We start from the raw sequence: 18,172 nt of genomic DNA, 5'->3' as shown, positions 1-18,172 counted from the left end.
AATAATATTAAATAATAGAATTCTATTGTATCATGTTTATCATGATTGGTTCAATTGTGTTTTGGTCCAATTGTGAGGATTTTTGTTCTCTGTTACAGTGTAATTTACACTGATGCCTGTAGTTTGTGATCTTCGGACATGCTTTACCTTTTCATTGCTTTCCCTCTGCCACTGGAGCGATTAAATAGGGACTGCAAATCACAAGAAATGTGAGTGAACTTGCTCTCCATGGCCTCCCTGTTTGGTTCTATTAACTTGCTCCTGCAGAGTACAACAAGTTGTGCTACTAACCAAAGGTCAAGAATTTCTCAAAGTTTGCAACCAATAGCATCTCTGCAAGAGAAAGAGGGACAATATCCTCCAATGTGACTTGAGAAACTCATTGTAGGTCAGCTATGAGTTGGCTCTGACTTCATTCCAAGGAGAGAGTTGAGTCCCTTGGCAGCAGCACAGTTCAGTTTGCCATTTTTCCAACACTTGTCAGTCGGCCTTGTCTACAGCCCCTCTAAGAGACACCAGCACCACCCTCTGGCCCTTATTCTCAACAAAGGTGTAAATTTCAAAATCAAGAGGTTCTTCATCTTAAGCTTCAATATTCTCAATCAATTGTTTTGTCCCCCCAAATCCTCAGGGATAGCATCTGTGTTCCCTACTACTACCTTTCAGCTGCACTCTCGACTAATATCATACCTAGGTAAAAATTCCTTATATATTACATTCTCTCCACTCCAATGGCTGGTGTGGTCTCTATTTCCCAACTGCACTTACTAGTACAGAAATATAAATAGTACTCAGGTCCATTTTAACTCGTATTTACCAAAGAGTGAACTAACAATCATTAACTGTGCAAAATGCTCTAAAAAATTAAATAAGGCTTTTGTGCTAAAAAAACCTAGGCAAAACAGTATATCGTATCTCTCCCAAAGGCTATTACTATGTAATTTAGTAATAAGCAAGTCAAATATCTTAAGAAGTCCTACTGTTAAGGAACAAAACCCAACCTAGTATTTTTCCAATTTATTTCACCTGAAAATGTTATTTTAAATAGTTCCTACTAACACTGTATAATTTGTGTTCTGCAGAAAATCTGTAGACTAATTGAGAAGAAGATGGCATCATAATTAGAGGAAGATTCATCAACAACTTGCAGATGACACAACCTTGCTTAATGAAAATGAATTTGACTTAAATTATTTGCTGCAGAAGATCAAAGACTACAGCTTTCAATATAGATTACATCTCAACATTAAGAAAATAACAATCTTCACTATTAGACAAATAGACAATATCATGATAGATGGAGAAAATATTTAAAACTGTCAATGATTCCATATAATCTGGATCTGCAATCAACTCTTTTGATCGCAGCAGTCAAGAAATTAAAAGATGTATTACACTGAGAAAATGTCCAGTTAAGGACCTCTCCAAAATGCTAAAGTGCAGTGATCTCAACTTAAAAAAGACACTGGTTCAAGCCAGTGTATTTTCAATTACTTGCTATGCATCTGAGAGTTGGACAATGACTAATAATTATAGAAGAATGAATGTTTTGAGTTGTAGTGCTGGAAAAGAGTATTACATATCCCATGGACTGCCAAAAAAACCATCTTGGAGGCAAAGATGGCAAAGTTTCGTCTCACGTGGTTGAGGCATGTTGTTAGGAGGGCCCAGTCCTTGGAAAGGTATAGGGCCAGTGAAAGAGAGGAAAAACTTCAAGAAGAAGAAGGGATACAGTGACTCTAACAATGGAATCAAGTACCTAAGAGACAATAAGGGTGGCACAGGATAGAGCAGGGCTCAGATTTGTTGGTCATAGAGTTGCTATTAGTTGTAGTCGATTCAACAGCATATAACAACAATATTTTTTAAGTATTTAAATAAAGTTATTATATGAACATATAATCATTATAAATGTATGCATATATGTGGGTTTTCATGTGAAATAATCAAAACTGGATATATGTTAAGTTTTGTGTTAATGATTAAGATCCAGAAATACTTCTGTTTAATGGAATTCCGCATTCAACATAATATCTTATGAATATAACATCAAAAATACTATTATTGGGAGCTCAAAAAAACACCCAAAAATACCCTTGTGCTAGAATTACATTTAAATGGCCTTTACTTGTATTTATAGCTGTTAAATTGACATTTAAATTCTAGATAGAAGGTTATGTGTGCCAGGCTGTTCATAAAAATGAAAAGAGATTTTTGTAATATCATAAATAGCACTGACGCACAATGCTAAGGTCCATCACAGTTTAATCTGTGCTTACTAAGATATTTGAAATGGAATGAGCTTCATCATTATACTCTCACCACAAGAATCCCCAAATTGCTCAAACATATAAATAAACATGTGGGACTTGATATATACCAGGAAAATTACATTACTTTTGCAAAATCTAATGTAATATTTTACCAAAGAAACAAACTATACTGAAATCTCATTTCAATATTTCCTAGGTATGCTAATGTGTAGGTATACTATAGATTTCCTTCTATGAAATTAAATTCCCAGAAGTCATAAGAAAATATAGTACAGAGGGGTTTTGGTCAATGGGGGGGGGAGTTGCTATATTCTAGATGACAGGCACTGAGTGAGGCTATTCAAATATTTTAGATCCTTGCCAAACGCCCCCCAAAAAATCAACAAAATACTTGCAAATGTAGCAGTACTCTCTACATTTTATAGACAATAAATCTGAAGTTTAAAAGTTTAAAACTTTCCTCTATTTGCTGGAGTTGGGATCTGAAACTACATTCTAACCTGTTTGTTTAGAAAGTAACCCTCTGTGACACAATCCTGAATTCACATATATCTTTGAAATATCAAATGAGTGTGGTCACATAGAGATGTTCCACTGCTTTTCAAAATTGGTTCAGGCAATGTGTTTCTTTATTATTACTAGGAATAGTTTATTGGACTTTGTAATAAATCAAATCAGAACTGTAAAGAAAACAAGATAAAACAAAATCCTCTTCACAAACACATAAAAAAATAGTGTAAGTTTTACTTTAACTTGATCTTTGTTAGATGCGATCACATAAAATACTCTACCAATAGATATGACAAATGCACTTTATATTTCAATGTGTCAAACCATTTCAATGCTCTGAAACTATGTTGAAGCTGGCAGGCAAGCAGACTATATTAAATTTTTCTCTGGAATCGACTTCAATTCTAGACTGAATTATTGGAATTTTAGTGACCCTAAAAAAGGCTGTCAGAAATGATATTCAACACAGAGTTTTCAAATCTAATGCTCTATTACACATACTTCACATAAAATAATATCGTTTCAATATAAACAAACCAGTCAGAAACAACATTCTATTTGTTCTTGTAATTTTGTACACATTTTTATATTGATTTGTCTCAGTAGATTCTTAAACGTATTTGCTTCTTAAAAGAAAACTCACAAGCTGTATTTTACAATGAAACAGTTTGTTTGCAGATATAATACAGTTATAATATTTGCCTGGAATGATTTTTCCCTTTCTTTGGGATGGATACACAGGCACAATAAAACAATGTTAATAGCTATTACAAGACTATTTTTGCCTGGTTTGGGGGTCTGTTTTTTGTTTTTGTTTCCTACATAGAAAAGAATTGTCCACCGATATAATTTCCAGCAATAAAAAGTCAAGTTACCCTAGGATTCTAATTAGCTATCAATGGAGAGGGCTTGGTATGTTCCTATAGTTAAGAAGGATAATTCTCAAGTTCAAGAAGATAGACACCCTTCACATGGAAGATCTGAAAATACAAATGTACAAAGCAACTCAGATTTCAGTTAATCCTATTTTTCTGCTAAGAATTAAAATAACAGCATGTGTACCTCTTCGTGTGTATCAGTCCGATCAGCATTTCTACTAAACCTCACACATTGCCAATGAGGCAGAACTGACTCATAGTTGACTTTCCAGCAGGCATCTAAGGCTGTAAACCAGATGGGAGAAGCTAGCCTATCTTTTACCCATAGAGCTGCTAGTTGACTTCAAATGCGAATATGGTATTCCCAGCAATGAACATTAAATCTCAAATAGTACTCAGGTAAGGAATTTGGGAAATAAAATGAGAAGTCAATTTGTTAATTTAGAAACTCATCTTTTGTCATGTCTATTCATTTTTGCAGACAATCTTTTTTTATGCTGCATGAAGCCAGGAACTAACTTAATCTTTGGACTGTCTTGTCTTAAGACACAAGAAAGAGCCCATGGTAGGGAATTCAACTCAAGGGAAGACATGGTTCAGCTGATTGCTACAGTCTTGTGGAACAATAGTGAGCACCCCTCAAGAAGCCTTTCTCCCAACCAAAGGCACTGGAGAGAATAATTACTCAGTAGTTGGTACCATTCAAAAAGAAGTGATAGCTATGGGTCCCCCAAACCACTTCTGAGTAAATACAAGTGTGAACAAACCAATATATGCACACACACTTATGTTCAGATGAAATATTTAATGATAAGCATTTTACTCCTAATGTTAAGGGAGACAGTCAATCAGGCCTAGTATTCCTTACCCAATAATATTTTCTTTTCTGATTCACAATAAATTTCAAGGACTTTCTGTATATTGTTGTTGTTGATTGACTTTGACTTGAGCATGACTCATAGAGACCCTATTAACAAAAGGCCTTGAAGCCCCTCTACAAATACTGACATTTAACAATGTTTGTAGAGTTTCTGGAGGCAAGTTGTTTAGGAAGTGGATGCCACTCCTGCTTCCAATTCTGTACATTAGTTCTGATATAAATATACATTAATTTCTGTCTTTTCAAATTGTTTTCTGGAAATAAAAATTCTTTTTAGAGTATGTTGTTATTATGTATCCTCAATAGCAATAAACTCGTATCTGACCTTCCATCAAGTTTTCTGAGGTTGTAAATCACATGGGAAGCGAATGTCCATTTTTCCAAAGGAGCAGCTCGTGGATCTGAACTACCCCCTCCCCCCTCCCACCTCCCCGCAGGTTGGCAGGACAACTCCTTACCCACTAGACCATCAGAGTTCCCTTTTGCTTCACTCAACAATAAGGTGTTTAGGGGTTTTGTGCTTAGAGGTAAGAGCTTTGTTCTCATTTTAAAGCAACTCTTCCTTGGGAGTCTCAACACAATCCTAGTCACAATCACTTTCGCAAAGGCGTCCAACTACTTAAGTCACCTCCTTCAGTGGGCTACTGATTTTTTTGCTTTTATTCATTTATTTATTTTGATTGATAAAATACTTTTCCTATAAAACATCCCTGAAGAGCTGACTCTAGAGTCCAATGTAGGTTAACCTGGCTCACAAAACTGAGATGAATTAGAAATTTTGAGCTATACTGGCAAATAGGCATTTGGTGAGCCTCACATATTGCTTCAGGTTTTAGGATCCTAAGTATCAACCCCGAAGCAATTCAATTACATGAGATCATCAAATGCTTTCAATGTATTCTCTTGATTAAAAGAATTCTTGATAGATAATGTATTTAAAAAAAACTAAACAACAAACCCACCTCTCAATAGTTAGAAGAAAATAAAAATCAGACTACATTGATTTCTGTCATCCTTACATCAAGTCTTAAGAGAAAACTTGAAAGATATTTTTTTAATTGCTGCCATTACCTAGCAGACCAATCTTGGTAGTCAAATGCTAAAGGATATATTTCTGGTTTTCCCTTCCTCATAAAACAGTATCCACTTATTTTAGACTAAAATACTTTCTAAATCTTTCCTTTCTTACTACAAAACGGAAGGAAGCATATATTGTGGATGAGTGGGTTGTGTGTAAGTATAAAGCAGTCTTCAGTAAGAATGCGGAACTTTGATTTAACCAAGGACAAAAAGAAATCATTCCATATAGGTTTTCTCACTTTTAAAACAAACTACACCAAGTGTCTTCCACCTTTAATTGACTATGTCATGATCTTCTTTTTGTCACCGGCCAGAGAGTCAACCCTAGCCTCATGCAGACCCCAAGTATGATATAAGGAAAGGCTCCTCAGCCCCAAACCATGTCATGAAAGTTTCATATCCGAACATTGTGATCCACAGGATTTTTGTTGGCTTATTTTTAAAGAAGATCACAAGGACTTTCTTCCTAGTTCAAAAATCTCTCCTATCACCTTTTCTGCCTCCACTAATAGATGGGTGTAGTAGCACATGTAAGGTACATTATGCCCAGATGTCCCATGTACAAGGCAAGGATTTTTATTACTAAACCACCACTGTACCTCTTGTTTCATCTATTCTATAATCACAATCAAATGAGTGAATTCATCTGACAGGCAGGATTCCAGGAAGAATCACTCTTCAGTCTTCCAGGCAATGCAAAGGAGAATAACCCTGAAACCCAACAGACTGGCCCATGTCATTACAATGTTATTTTCTAGGTAAGATGTTGTTGTTGTTTGAGGAATACAATTTTGATCTATTTTCTCCTAAGTAACAAATATTCAATGTGTACATCTGCATTATGAAAAAAGAAAATTATACATAACTTGAGATTTACCAACATTAGTTACTACCTTGTCCTCTAATTTCACCTGTGTATTTATCGAGTAACAATTCTTTACTCTAACAAAGATCACTTTTTGCTGTACCTTAGTAGTTTACTCATTCTATTGAATGATTTGCTAAAACCATGTAGAACTAACCAATAATACCTAGATACAAAGTCTGTAACAAATAGGTAAGTTCGGTGCTAAACTTGTTGCTTTATAAGTCACAGAAAACAAAACAGGCAGACTTTGCGGTCAACCTGTATCATGGTAATTTCTGGTTGATTCTTATTCAGTTTTCTTGCATTTAAAATAAAATACACAGTAATATTTTAAGTCTTTTGATGATAATGTAGAATTTATTTCCATTAAAATAAATTTATTATGACAGAGTCAACTGTTACTTGGTTATGTTTAATTATATATTTGCCAAAAAAGTAACAGTTTTTGTCTTAGTATTTAAGAACAGAAATTGTATTCCCACTTGTCTGGTTATCAATGGTGATATATAATTTTTATATTTCTCATGTAAACACATGGATTACGGAAAACATATACTTCTCCAACATGGTATATCACAAGCTTTCCCAAATCATAAACCTTCTTCAAGATTAAGTCATACATCTTAGGTTGGTAAACAGTCTTAATTCCTAGCAACAGACTCAACTCTCAATCTCAATGTTGGAATGCTTAGTGAATTCATATCAATACCTTTAGAAACTGAACTGTGTTTGGAAAGTCAAATAAACTGATAAAATAGGTACTGTATTTTTTTAAAAATCTGTCCAGAGTACAGAACATACTCAATTGTCTGATAAATTGGTTAAAATTGATGCCACTAGAACTGAGTCACTGAAGAGTTTATTTCTGTCATCACATTAATGGTGTCATACAGCAATTGCACCTAATGAACCTAATGTGGCTTATGCCATGCACCACTTCCCCTCAGAAACAAAAAAGCTTAATATTCTTGTATTTAAGCTACTGGTATATAATACTATCTCAAGAGAAGCAAGCTAGCCACTAAGTTCCCTTCTGGCCACTAGCTGACATCTTTTGATTTCAGGATCATTCAGAATGAAAATTGTTTTCACTACAAATACTCGGAAGCCTTTAAAAATATTTTTAGAAAAGAATTGGGGAATATATTTGTGGTTTCCTTTTAACAAGTTCACTGAACATAAAATTTCTAAGACTAACTTCATTGTGGTTGCAAAAGAACCTCAAATAAGATTTATTACAAACTGAGTGACTTATAGTTTTCCCCACAGAATAAATGAAATTGACTCATCCTCTAAAGTAGAAAACAAAAAGCATCAAGTAAAACAAGAACACAATATTCAAAAGCACTCTAACACTTCAGAAAGTTTTTCAAATGATATTGAGACTATATCATAATGCTCAATTCTATGTGACACTCAATAACTTTTCCTAGTAAGCACAAGTGTTAAAATAAGGTCCTTCTGTTATTTACTGAAATAAACTTACAACCTGCTGAGATGCAATGGTGCACACTATAATGTATCACTAATAATTAATGTGAATTATCAGTGCAGTAGACTAATAGCTCACTTTATACTGAATCTGTAACATACCTAATTATAAACTAGAAGACCAAACTTACTGCCATTGAGAAAAATCTGATTCAGAGTGACCCTATAAGTCTATTACAATGGCCCCACAGAGTTTCTGAGACAGTAAATCTTTGAGAAGATTGTCTCATCTTGTGGAGGAGTTAGTAGGTTTGAACTACAAATTATTTGGTGAGCAGCTAAGGTGTTAGAATCCTCGAAAAGTGGCTCTTAAAGTGATTGTGTTAGCCTCCATTGGGAGCATGGTTTCCTGCTACCTTAATTGTGTATACATGATCTTGTAAACCATCAACAGCTGTGGGACTAATAAAAGATGGTGCTTTCCAGAGTGTGAGAAATGGTGGTGGAGAGATTGAGAAGAGACTGTGGCACTGTTGTGAAGAGATTATGGCAAGGTGTAAGCAGAGGAACTCTGGAGATAAAGGCCGCATTTAAAGGTTTCCATAATTTTGGACTCATGTACTTATAACTTGTTAGTCAAATTTGTGTCTTCTAGGTTGCAATACCCCCATGATACATCTTCAAGGATATGAACATGTACAGCCAAGCACAATCAATAAGAGTGCATCTAAATTCCAAAATCAATCTCCATAATAGTCTATGTGTTTCCTACTGCCAAAGGGGCCCTTTAGAGTAGTGAGAGAAGATCTTCACCCTGAAACCCACAGTGTCCCTTTTCAGCAGGAAGTAGCTAAGAGAATACGCCATCCCCTTTTCCTTATGACTCAGGGTGAAGTCTCTCTCAGGGAGGAGTGATAGGGAATGGCAAAGGATACACTGACAAAGAAGATTAATCAGAACTGGCTTTGACAAGCACTGTGGCATTTGGACAAGAACAAACTGGGAGGAGGGTAGAGAGAATAGTGCAACAATGAATGAGTGGAAGCCCAAAATCTCTGTAAATGTTTATGAAAATTAATAAAATATAATTATAGAAAAAAAAGAGAAAGATGGGATAAATAATGTATACTGCATTGAAACAGATGAGGGAGAGAACTGTTTAGAAGGGATATATGATTAGATATTATTTGTATGACAGGAGTCTACAATGAAGTAGCATAGAAAAGTGGACTTGGAGGGAGGGAATGAATAACAATGAAATAATTTTTTTTCTTTTACTTTTCAAAAAGAAGGGTGAACTTGGGGGGGAGGAGTGGGCAGGGAGAAAATTGCAACAATGAATGAATAGAATAGAAATCCAAAGTCTCTGTATACATTCATTAAAATAAAATTTAAAAAAAGACGAAGAAGAGACAATGGTCTTCCAGAAGCAACTGAGCCATAGAGCCTTTCCCTTAGAGCCAGGGCCCTAAATTCAGACTTCCCACCTCCCGAACTGTGAGAAAATAAATTTCTGTTTGTTAAAGCTAAAATATATATATCAAGGTTTTGCTTGCTGGATGCTTGAAGGAAAAGGTGACATATATCTTGGTCTGAGAAATAGTTTGCTGTATGACTGGGGAAACCAGAGGCTTCTTGCATCTGTGCTATTGACTTTCACTAATTGAGGAATTGTGCCCTGTTAATCTGCTCTGGAACTGCTGGACTAAACCTGGACTAGCTTTGTGAGATATTCTTTGTCTCCTCCACTTTCCAATCTATTTCCCTAAAAAAACCCATAACTATAAGTCAATTCTGTGAGCCTTGAAACAAACATCGGACCTGATTGGTGAAAATAAGTGCAGGAGCATGTAGAGTGGCATGTCTGACTATGTAGCTATTTGTATTGTACTATGGACATTATTTATGGGGACAGTTCCCATTATAAAATGGGTAGAAGTGGGAATCAATCTCCCTCATGGTGCATCAGCTCCTTTTGCAGCAGCCCAGCTCATCCTGTAATACCACAAGGGCTCCTTTATATCCAATAATATCATTAGATATTTTGCACACAATCTGTAGTTTTCCCTCTTTTGAGTGTACGTTCCATGTTGAAGGCAGATCTTCTGAAGTTTAGGGGTAAACATGAGCTCATTTACTCAACAGCACAAGCAAATTTTGGCTTGTATTTCTTCACACTTTCTTTTTACAGTGTACTCTCTCCTTTCAGCCACTCAGGAATATCATACACAGCACTGAACCTGCTGTAATTCTTCTCTCAATAAACCAAAAACGTGCTATCAAGAGCCAAACCCATTACCCTTCAGTCGATTCTGACTCATGGTGATCTTATGAATGCCAAAGCTGAACTGTGATCCTTGGGTTTTCAATGGCTAACTTCATGGAAGCAGATCACCAGGATTTACCTCGAAGGTGTCTTTGAGTGGACTGAAACCACCAATATTTCTGTTAGTAGCTAAGTGCACAGATCATTTGCACCATCCAGAAACTTCCTTCCATAAAGCAAGCTCTCACTTAAATAAAATGGAAGTATTACCATTGTGTTATTCCTTACCACTTAACATACAAGATCTCTGGTGGCCTAGTGGGTAAAGAGTTGTTCTGCTAGTCCAAAGGAAGGCAGTTAATCCACCAGTTGCACTTGAAGAGAAAGACATGCAGTCTCTTGTGATTTATAGCCTCAGAAAACCTGGCAAAATGTCAGCTATTAGTTGGTTTCGACTCAAAGACAATGAGTCTAGACATACAAGTCTCTAAACAAAAGGATTTTTAGCTTATACTCAAAGATGCTGGAATTAATCCCTATGTGATGCTCATTTACCTTCTTCACTTGCTCAGTCACTTTTACCTAAGCCAAAGTTTTGTTCTTCTATGAGAGAAAAAACTTTAAGATAAAACCTTCAAGTCTAAAACTTAGGAAATTAAAAGTTCATAGTGCACATAAATCTTGCCAGTCATTCCTTGGCAGTATCTTTAAGAATATAATTTCTTTATGAAAAATTATGACAATAAATATTATCTAGAAGCTTTTAACCCCAAAGACAACACATAAAAAATTCAAGTGATTAACAGAAACATTCAAGTAAATTAGTACTAAAGTAATACACAAAATATTATAGGCTGGTAAGAAGCTTTTATGATAAACTGAGAGCCCTCATGCCCAACAGCCTTCAAGTGAGATCTTCAGACAGGAAGAAAGAGGATACACAGAGAAGGTTCTAGATTGTGGAATGCTCCTAAGAAAGAATATACAACAGCATAAATGACCTATGACCCAGTTTATATAAATATACATGTTGTTCTTGTTGTTATGTGCCGTCGAGTCATTTGCGACTCATAGCGACCCTATGGACAACAGCCCTAAACCCTGCTCTATCCTGTGCCAATCTCATTGCCTCTGACAAATCAATCCTGATTACCCCAGTTACTGAATCAATCCACCTCATAGAGGGTCTTCACCTCCTGCGCTGTCCCTCTACCCTACCAAGCATGATGTCCCTCTCCAAGGACCTGTCTCTCTCTCCTTACAACATGTCCAAAGTATGTCAGATGAAGCCCCAGTTGATTCAACTCAGATAATAGCCTATGTGTGTGTGTGTGTGTGTGTATTTATATACATATCTTTGTGTGTGTGTATTTATATATATATATAAATAATACACATACACACACACACACACATATGTATATAGGCTTTTATCTTAGTTGGATCAACTGAGTTGCTAAAAAACAGTTATTTTATGCCCTGAGAATGAACTAAGTCAAAGTTACAGATACTTTTCACTAGTGGTTGATTTGTAGGACTGCTGATATAAGGCATACAAAACATCACAAATGTCATATTTCCAATATTATCAGAATTTTCACATACAGAGCAGCCTTCACCAGGTTTTGGAACTAGTGACTTCCTTCTAACAAATTCCTTAGTGGTAAATGTATCATTACCCCTATGATTTTCCTTCTTTAAAATGTATGCTAATTTGCTAATTATTTAATAAAATTCATGTTTAATAGCTATAGATTTCTCAACTGAAGGCCACTTTCTCAGTATTGATGTCATATGTTACACATCCACATTTGAATGTAGAGAAGTTAAGCAATTATCTAAACGAGCTGGATTTGTTAAGAAGCTGTGCCGCAATCCCAAAAGCACATGTTTTGAATTCACCAACTGCTCTGCAGGAGAAGGATGGGCAATCTCCTCCCATGCCTCTGAACACCGACCTCAGGGTCGGCTATGGGTTAGCTCTGACTTGACGGGATCAACATCATCATCATCAAACACAGGGCACTCAGGTGGCATAATCCAAAGAGAACTGCAATACTAACCCAAGGCTGCTCATTTCTGGTGGTTTAAATACACTAGCAGATCCAAGGGAGAAAGACAGACAGCCTCCTCTCATCATGATTTACAGCCTCAGAAAACTGATAAATGATCACTATAAATTGGAATCAATTCAGTGACAGTGAGTGAGTGAGAGTGTGACCAAGGATATGGACAAACATATGGCAATGTGAATCAGGACATATCTCAGAAAAACCATAAGGGGCACAAGCTCTGTCTTTGGGAGCCACCTACCACCAACTGTGTCTCTTTTCCCCTTTCCTTCTAATTCCCACTCCCAGATGTGGTGACAGCAATAGCAGCTTCATAACAACCACGTGTTCCTCCTATTCAGCTAATCTAATGTCTTGTTTTGTCGCCGTAGCTCTCTCCTTCCTAGATATGGTTGTTGTTATGTGTCATCTGTAACGGAGCGAGTTCCCAGAAAAGAGCACCGGGCCAACTAGCCGAATTAATAAAGTTTATTTCGAGTTCGAACCCGGGCACCCGCGTGCTGACACAGCAGCATCCATCCACTCGAGAGCCCCGAGACAAAGCAAGCCCAACCTTTTATACTTTCTTGCTTCTTTGTCTAGCTACACAGTTTATGATTAGTTACTTATAGCAGTTCTAGTACTAGTTTGCTCTTTATTGGTTAGCCATAGCTCAGGGAGGCAGTTCGGAGACTTGTTTGAGCCTAATTGGTGGGGAAGCAGCTTGGAGACCTATTTGAGTCTGACTGGTTACTTCAGACACAGGGCTGCAGAAAATATCCCTTATGTCCTTGGAGAAGAGTTCCACTTTACGGAAGTCAGCCAACAGAGTGTAGTTTATCACAGGTGGGGGAGGTTGCTCGCTGGAAACTATGCAAGCGAGTGGCATGGAGGTAGCTGCACTTTGTCAGAAACTGAGTTTTTGATATTTGATTCTTAGATCATCAAGTTGACAAATACTCATAGCGACCTTATGAAAAACAGAGCTAAACCCTGCCCTATCTGGCACCATCCTCACAATTTCTGCGTCAACCCATCTTAGTGAAGAATTTTATCTCTTTTACTGATCCTCTACCATTTTCAGTATGACCTTTTTTTCTCTCCCAAGGACTGGCACCCTTAAAAGTATATGAGATGATGTTTTACCATCCTTGACTCTACAGAACACATAACTTGTAGTTCCTCCAAGACAGATTTAAAACACTCTTGTAAAATGAGACACATCATTTAGTTCCTATTTACCATATTCCAGGTATTTTACATGATTATTCAGGCTATCCTCTCTTTTGCCTAGAATAAGCTTTTTTATTTTTGTTTTACAAGTGATGACATCAAGCCTCCAACAGTTTGATGGGTACAGAGAGGCAGGGGTGAAAGAAATGGGAAAGATTCAGTGTGAAAAATAATGTATAAGAGCTTTGTAATTAAACCAGCATAAAAATTTTTTTAGAAAAATAAAAATAATGTAAAACAGAATGTATATGAATGATTGTATGAAACATAATGTAAATGAAAGATTGTATAAAACACAATACATACAAATGAAATAGAACATAAAAGAACTATTATATGAAAATTAATAAAAATATTATTTAAAAAGTTAATAGCCAGCAGGTTCCATGGCCATGATTTGAACCCAAGTATTCTGATGAATTGACTCTTTAATAAACATTTTATAATGTTTCAGGTGGAAGGATAATTGTTCCACACATCCTCCTTCCTCTTCATATACCACTTCAAAAGCAATTCTTATTTGTCTATTATATTGTCTTACTACCCAGCTTGTGCTTATTATTATAGTAAGCAACCTCAGAAGTTACCTGTACTAAAATCTTAAGATCAGATGACCATATGCAAAATGACTGAAGATGAAAGAAGAGAGAGAAAAAAAATTAAGAGTTTGATTCAGGTAAGAGATGTTGGTGACCAGAGCAGAGTTAGAGTAGTGAGAATAAAGATACTCAAATATTTGAGAGCTGTTATTTATGAGGTGGTATCACTGAGTGGCACAATAGTTAAGCATCCCATTACTAGCCAAAAGGATGATGGTTTAAACCCACCTAGAGACATCTGGGTTAACCTGGTAATCCACTTTAAAATGGCTGCAAACTGGAAACCCTATGAAATAGTTTCATTTTACACACGCGTGCACGCACAAACACACACACACACACACACACACACACACTCTCTAAAAACTTTAACATCATTATTAGAATGGAGAGGCTCACTGAAAGCAGGTTGAGAATGGAAGCCAGAAGAGCTGGAGATCAATATAATGATGTCTCAGTTTAAGAACTATAGACTCGGATGAATGATTATACAATATATCAAAGACAGACAAGAAAGAACAAGAGGCAGCGAAAAGTTGAGTTTATGGTGACAGTTTTTGACGGTTCAACCTCATATAAAACAGAAAGAGTTGGGGCTTATTTCCAAGGACAAATCAGTTTTATTCTCAGAGTGAAAGATGAAGTTCAACAGAGAGAATCTCAACAGAGAGTTAACATGCTCACGTGTGAATGTTGTTGGTCCAATCCCCATAAAAATCTAACTTTAGCTACTTCTTTCACTAAGTTAAAAAATTCCACTTGCTATATTTTTTTGGTACCTGATCAGTATATTATTCACCTTTTTTTTTCTGGGGATATTTAAAGGAGCTGTAGTGAAGCAACGGTTAAGCATTAGGCTACAGACCAAAAGATAGTTTGCTGGACATCACAAGTGGCTACAAAAGAAAAAATACTTAAATATGTGATCCCAAAAGAGACAGGATCGTCATAATGACATTCAAAAGAATTCTTTTAGAAATAGTACTTTTATACTAGATTCAGTTTTAAGCACACAAGAAAAAAAAATCTTAAAAATTCTTTTCTATAATCCATATACTATCACTAAACTCTTTGTACCACTCTTTCCTATTAAGGCTTTTTTAACTGAGGAGGACCTGAAGCACTTGCTGCAGATGGTCAAGAAGAACTGAAGCCTTCAATATATACTGAAGCTCAACATCAAGAAAACAAAGATTCTCACCACTGGGCCAATTGGCAGCATCTTGATAGCTGGTGAAGAGACTGAGATTGTTAATAGCCTTAGTTTGCTAGGCTCCACAATCAACACTCCGGGAACCAGCAGCCAGGAAATTAAAAGATAAATTGCATTGGGTAGGTCTGCTGTCAGATGTCAATCTGGAGACTAAGGTGCACCTAATGCAGGCCAATAGTCTTTGCAATTACTTGCTATGCATCAGAAAGCTGGGTAATGACAAGGGATGATAAAAGGAGGATTGATGCCTTTGAGCTGTGGTGCTGGAGAAGACTACTGAGTATACCTTGGACTGCTAGGAGAACAAACAGGTTTGTCCTAGTGACAGTGAGACTAGGCTGCTCCTTGGAGGCAAGGATTCTGCAGCTTCGTCTGACATACTTTGGACATGTTGCAAGGAGCTAACAGCCCTTGGAGAGGGACGTCATGCTTGGGAGGGTGGAGGGACAGTGCAAGAGAGGAAGACCCTCGACGAGATGGACTGATTCAGTCACTGGAGTAATAGGAGTAGGTGTTCAGAGACAATGAGATTGGTACAGGATTGAGCAGGGTTTAGGGCTATTGTACAAAGGGTCGCAATGAGTCGACAGCACATAACAACAACAACATGGTAAGTTACTATTCTTCCTATATTGCTCTGTGAACATATTCTTTTTGAAAATACATTTGTGCTTTTTTCTAAAGTACAAATTTCTTAAAGATAAGGATCTGTTGTTTCTGAATAGTATGTGTTAATCATTCCAGTAGCAAGTCAGTGTAAATTCCTATTACATAAAAAATTTTAATAATAGTAAAAATTGTTAAGGAAAGATTTCAATTGATAAAAATGTAGGCAGGTCTAGTTTTTAGATATCTTGTCTGCATTTACATGTACTTGCCTAGAGTCTAGTAATTTCAGAAAGAAGTATAACATGATCTGAATAACCACGAAGTAGGAACACTGCATTACAATCTATTACTTTACTTATGAACCCTCAAATGTAATAAAGAATTCAGTAAATCAGAATAACTGATAATGAGGGTCATTTGAAGTTCACCTGCACATTTTGTAATAATGTAGAAAATGTGTACACACACACACACACACATATACACAGAGAGAGAGATGTAAATATTTACCCTCATACAGAATCATTCATTTATAATCAACTGCATAAATATAATGCAACCAGAGGCCAGAATGTTTAGGCTAATAATCTAGCATAATTAAAAATCATTCCCACATATATTAATGAAGAACTAAATGCTTACACTGCACAACATAGATCAGGAGACGATATGCACTAAATTTAGGTGGATTCTACAACTTTCATTCATTTTGAGTGACATATCATCTAGATGATTCAATTGCTTAAGTTTTTCATTATGTACTATTCTCCAACTAAATAGTACCATTATTGTAAATTACTACCAAATGGGAAAAACAGGTGATTGTTTACCAGAAGTTCTATTTTACTTCTTTTAATATGTTATTGTTGTTGTTGTTGTTGTGTACCATTGAGTCAGAACTGACCCATAGTTTTCACAGGAGAAGCTTGTCTATCCTTCTCCCATGGGGCAGCTGGTAGCTACGACCCATATGCCTTTGAGATCGCAGCTCAGTTTCTTACCTCTAGGCCACCAGTTGCTGTTGGGGGTGCTATATGGCTCATAGTTAAAATGAATTCTTACCGGGACACTTACCATGACTAAAATTTGTCACAAAGAGTGACTGTATTAATCAATGGGTCAAGGAAAAGCCCCTGTTAAAACTTCATATCTCAAATTCCACAGGAAAGGCACTTCCTTTTTAACACAGGAAAACTACTTTCTCCTAAGTAGTCACAATTCAGAATGATTAAAATTGCCTAATCAGAAAGAGCTATATGGAGGTCACCTGTAAATAAAATTAGCTCCTCCTTAACCCACGGAAAAGAGCCACTTAGAGCAAATATTCTTGCAGCCCTGACCACATCAACATCTCACAGGGCAAAGGAGTGGCTTAGGCTAACTATGGCACTTGTAAAGCTGTATGTATCTGACTCAAAATATTTCAAAATGCTTTACTAAGTAAGCTCCTAAAAACTAACAAAGAAAACTTTTTTTTTCTGTGAAAAGACAAAATCATAGGGGAAATTTCAGCTTTAGAAATGCAACCTTCCAACTTTAATGAAGTATTTCTCACTTTTTATTTTTTTAATTTTCTAGTCTGGATCCTTATAGTTATAAACATAAGAAACAGAGAGCATACGCCAGGTAAAGGTATAGACACTAAACACTTAACCAGGATTTCTTTCCCATTAAGAATGTGTAAATGTGATTATCCATAAATACTGACGTAAGTACATGTTTTTGTTTGTTGCTATTAAGTGCCATCAACTAAAAAATTACTCATAGCTTACCTGCCAGCTGGTTTTCAGAGACTGTAAATCACACAGGAGGAGATCTCCTTTTCCTTCAAAGCATTTGGTGGATCTGAACCACCTGCCTTTAGGTTGGCAGCACAACTTCTTATCCACTAGGCCATCAGAAGCAGGGACACAGAGATAAAGATGCTTAATTTCTAAATATCTTTTCTTCCTGTTTACTTCTCTGCCCCATATCAAACCCTATTTACTGAGCTTCTTCTATATCTTTAAGCATCCTTGTATTGAAATTGGCTTTATTCAAGTATATTTCTTGAGCTAATCAGAAATACTATTTAATTACTATTTAAGGTCATGCATTTGCGATTAGAAAAGGGGATCTTTGACTGAAAGCACACTCCACCTCTTAAAGATCATCAGATTCCAGAGTCATTTCTTTATATTCAGTCTGGAGCTTTATGACATGATCTCTGGTGGCTTAGTCCATGGGGAGTTGTGCTGTTAATCTAAGGACTGCACCTCTCTGGTGCTCAGAAACCAGAGTG

The 18,172-nt window shown here is 36.3% G+C and overlaps 1 protein-coding gene across 1 annotated transcript in view; it reads right to left on the bottom strand.

Moving 5' to 3' along the window:
• LOC102852110 (neuronal PAS domain-containing protein 3-like) overlaps positions 1 to 18,172 on the bottom strand; it is a 1,291,857-nt gene that overhangs the window by 1,013,949 nt on the left and 259,736 nt on the right. The gene's annotated exons all lie outside the window — the stretch shown is intronic.

Source organism: Elephantulus edwardii, unplaced genomic scaffold (assembly GCF_000299155.1).
Source record: "Elephantulus edwardii isolate Elephantulus edwardi_28Jun2011 unplaced genomic scaffold, EleEdw1.0 scaffold00084, whole genome shotgun sequence".
NCBI lineage: Eukaryota > Metazoa > Chordata > Mammalia > Macroscelidea > Macroscelididae > Elephantulus > Elephantulus edwardii.
Note: the sequence above shows the minus strand (reverse complement) of the source record. Positions and strands in the feature narration are given on the sequence as shown.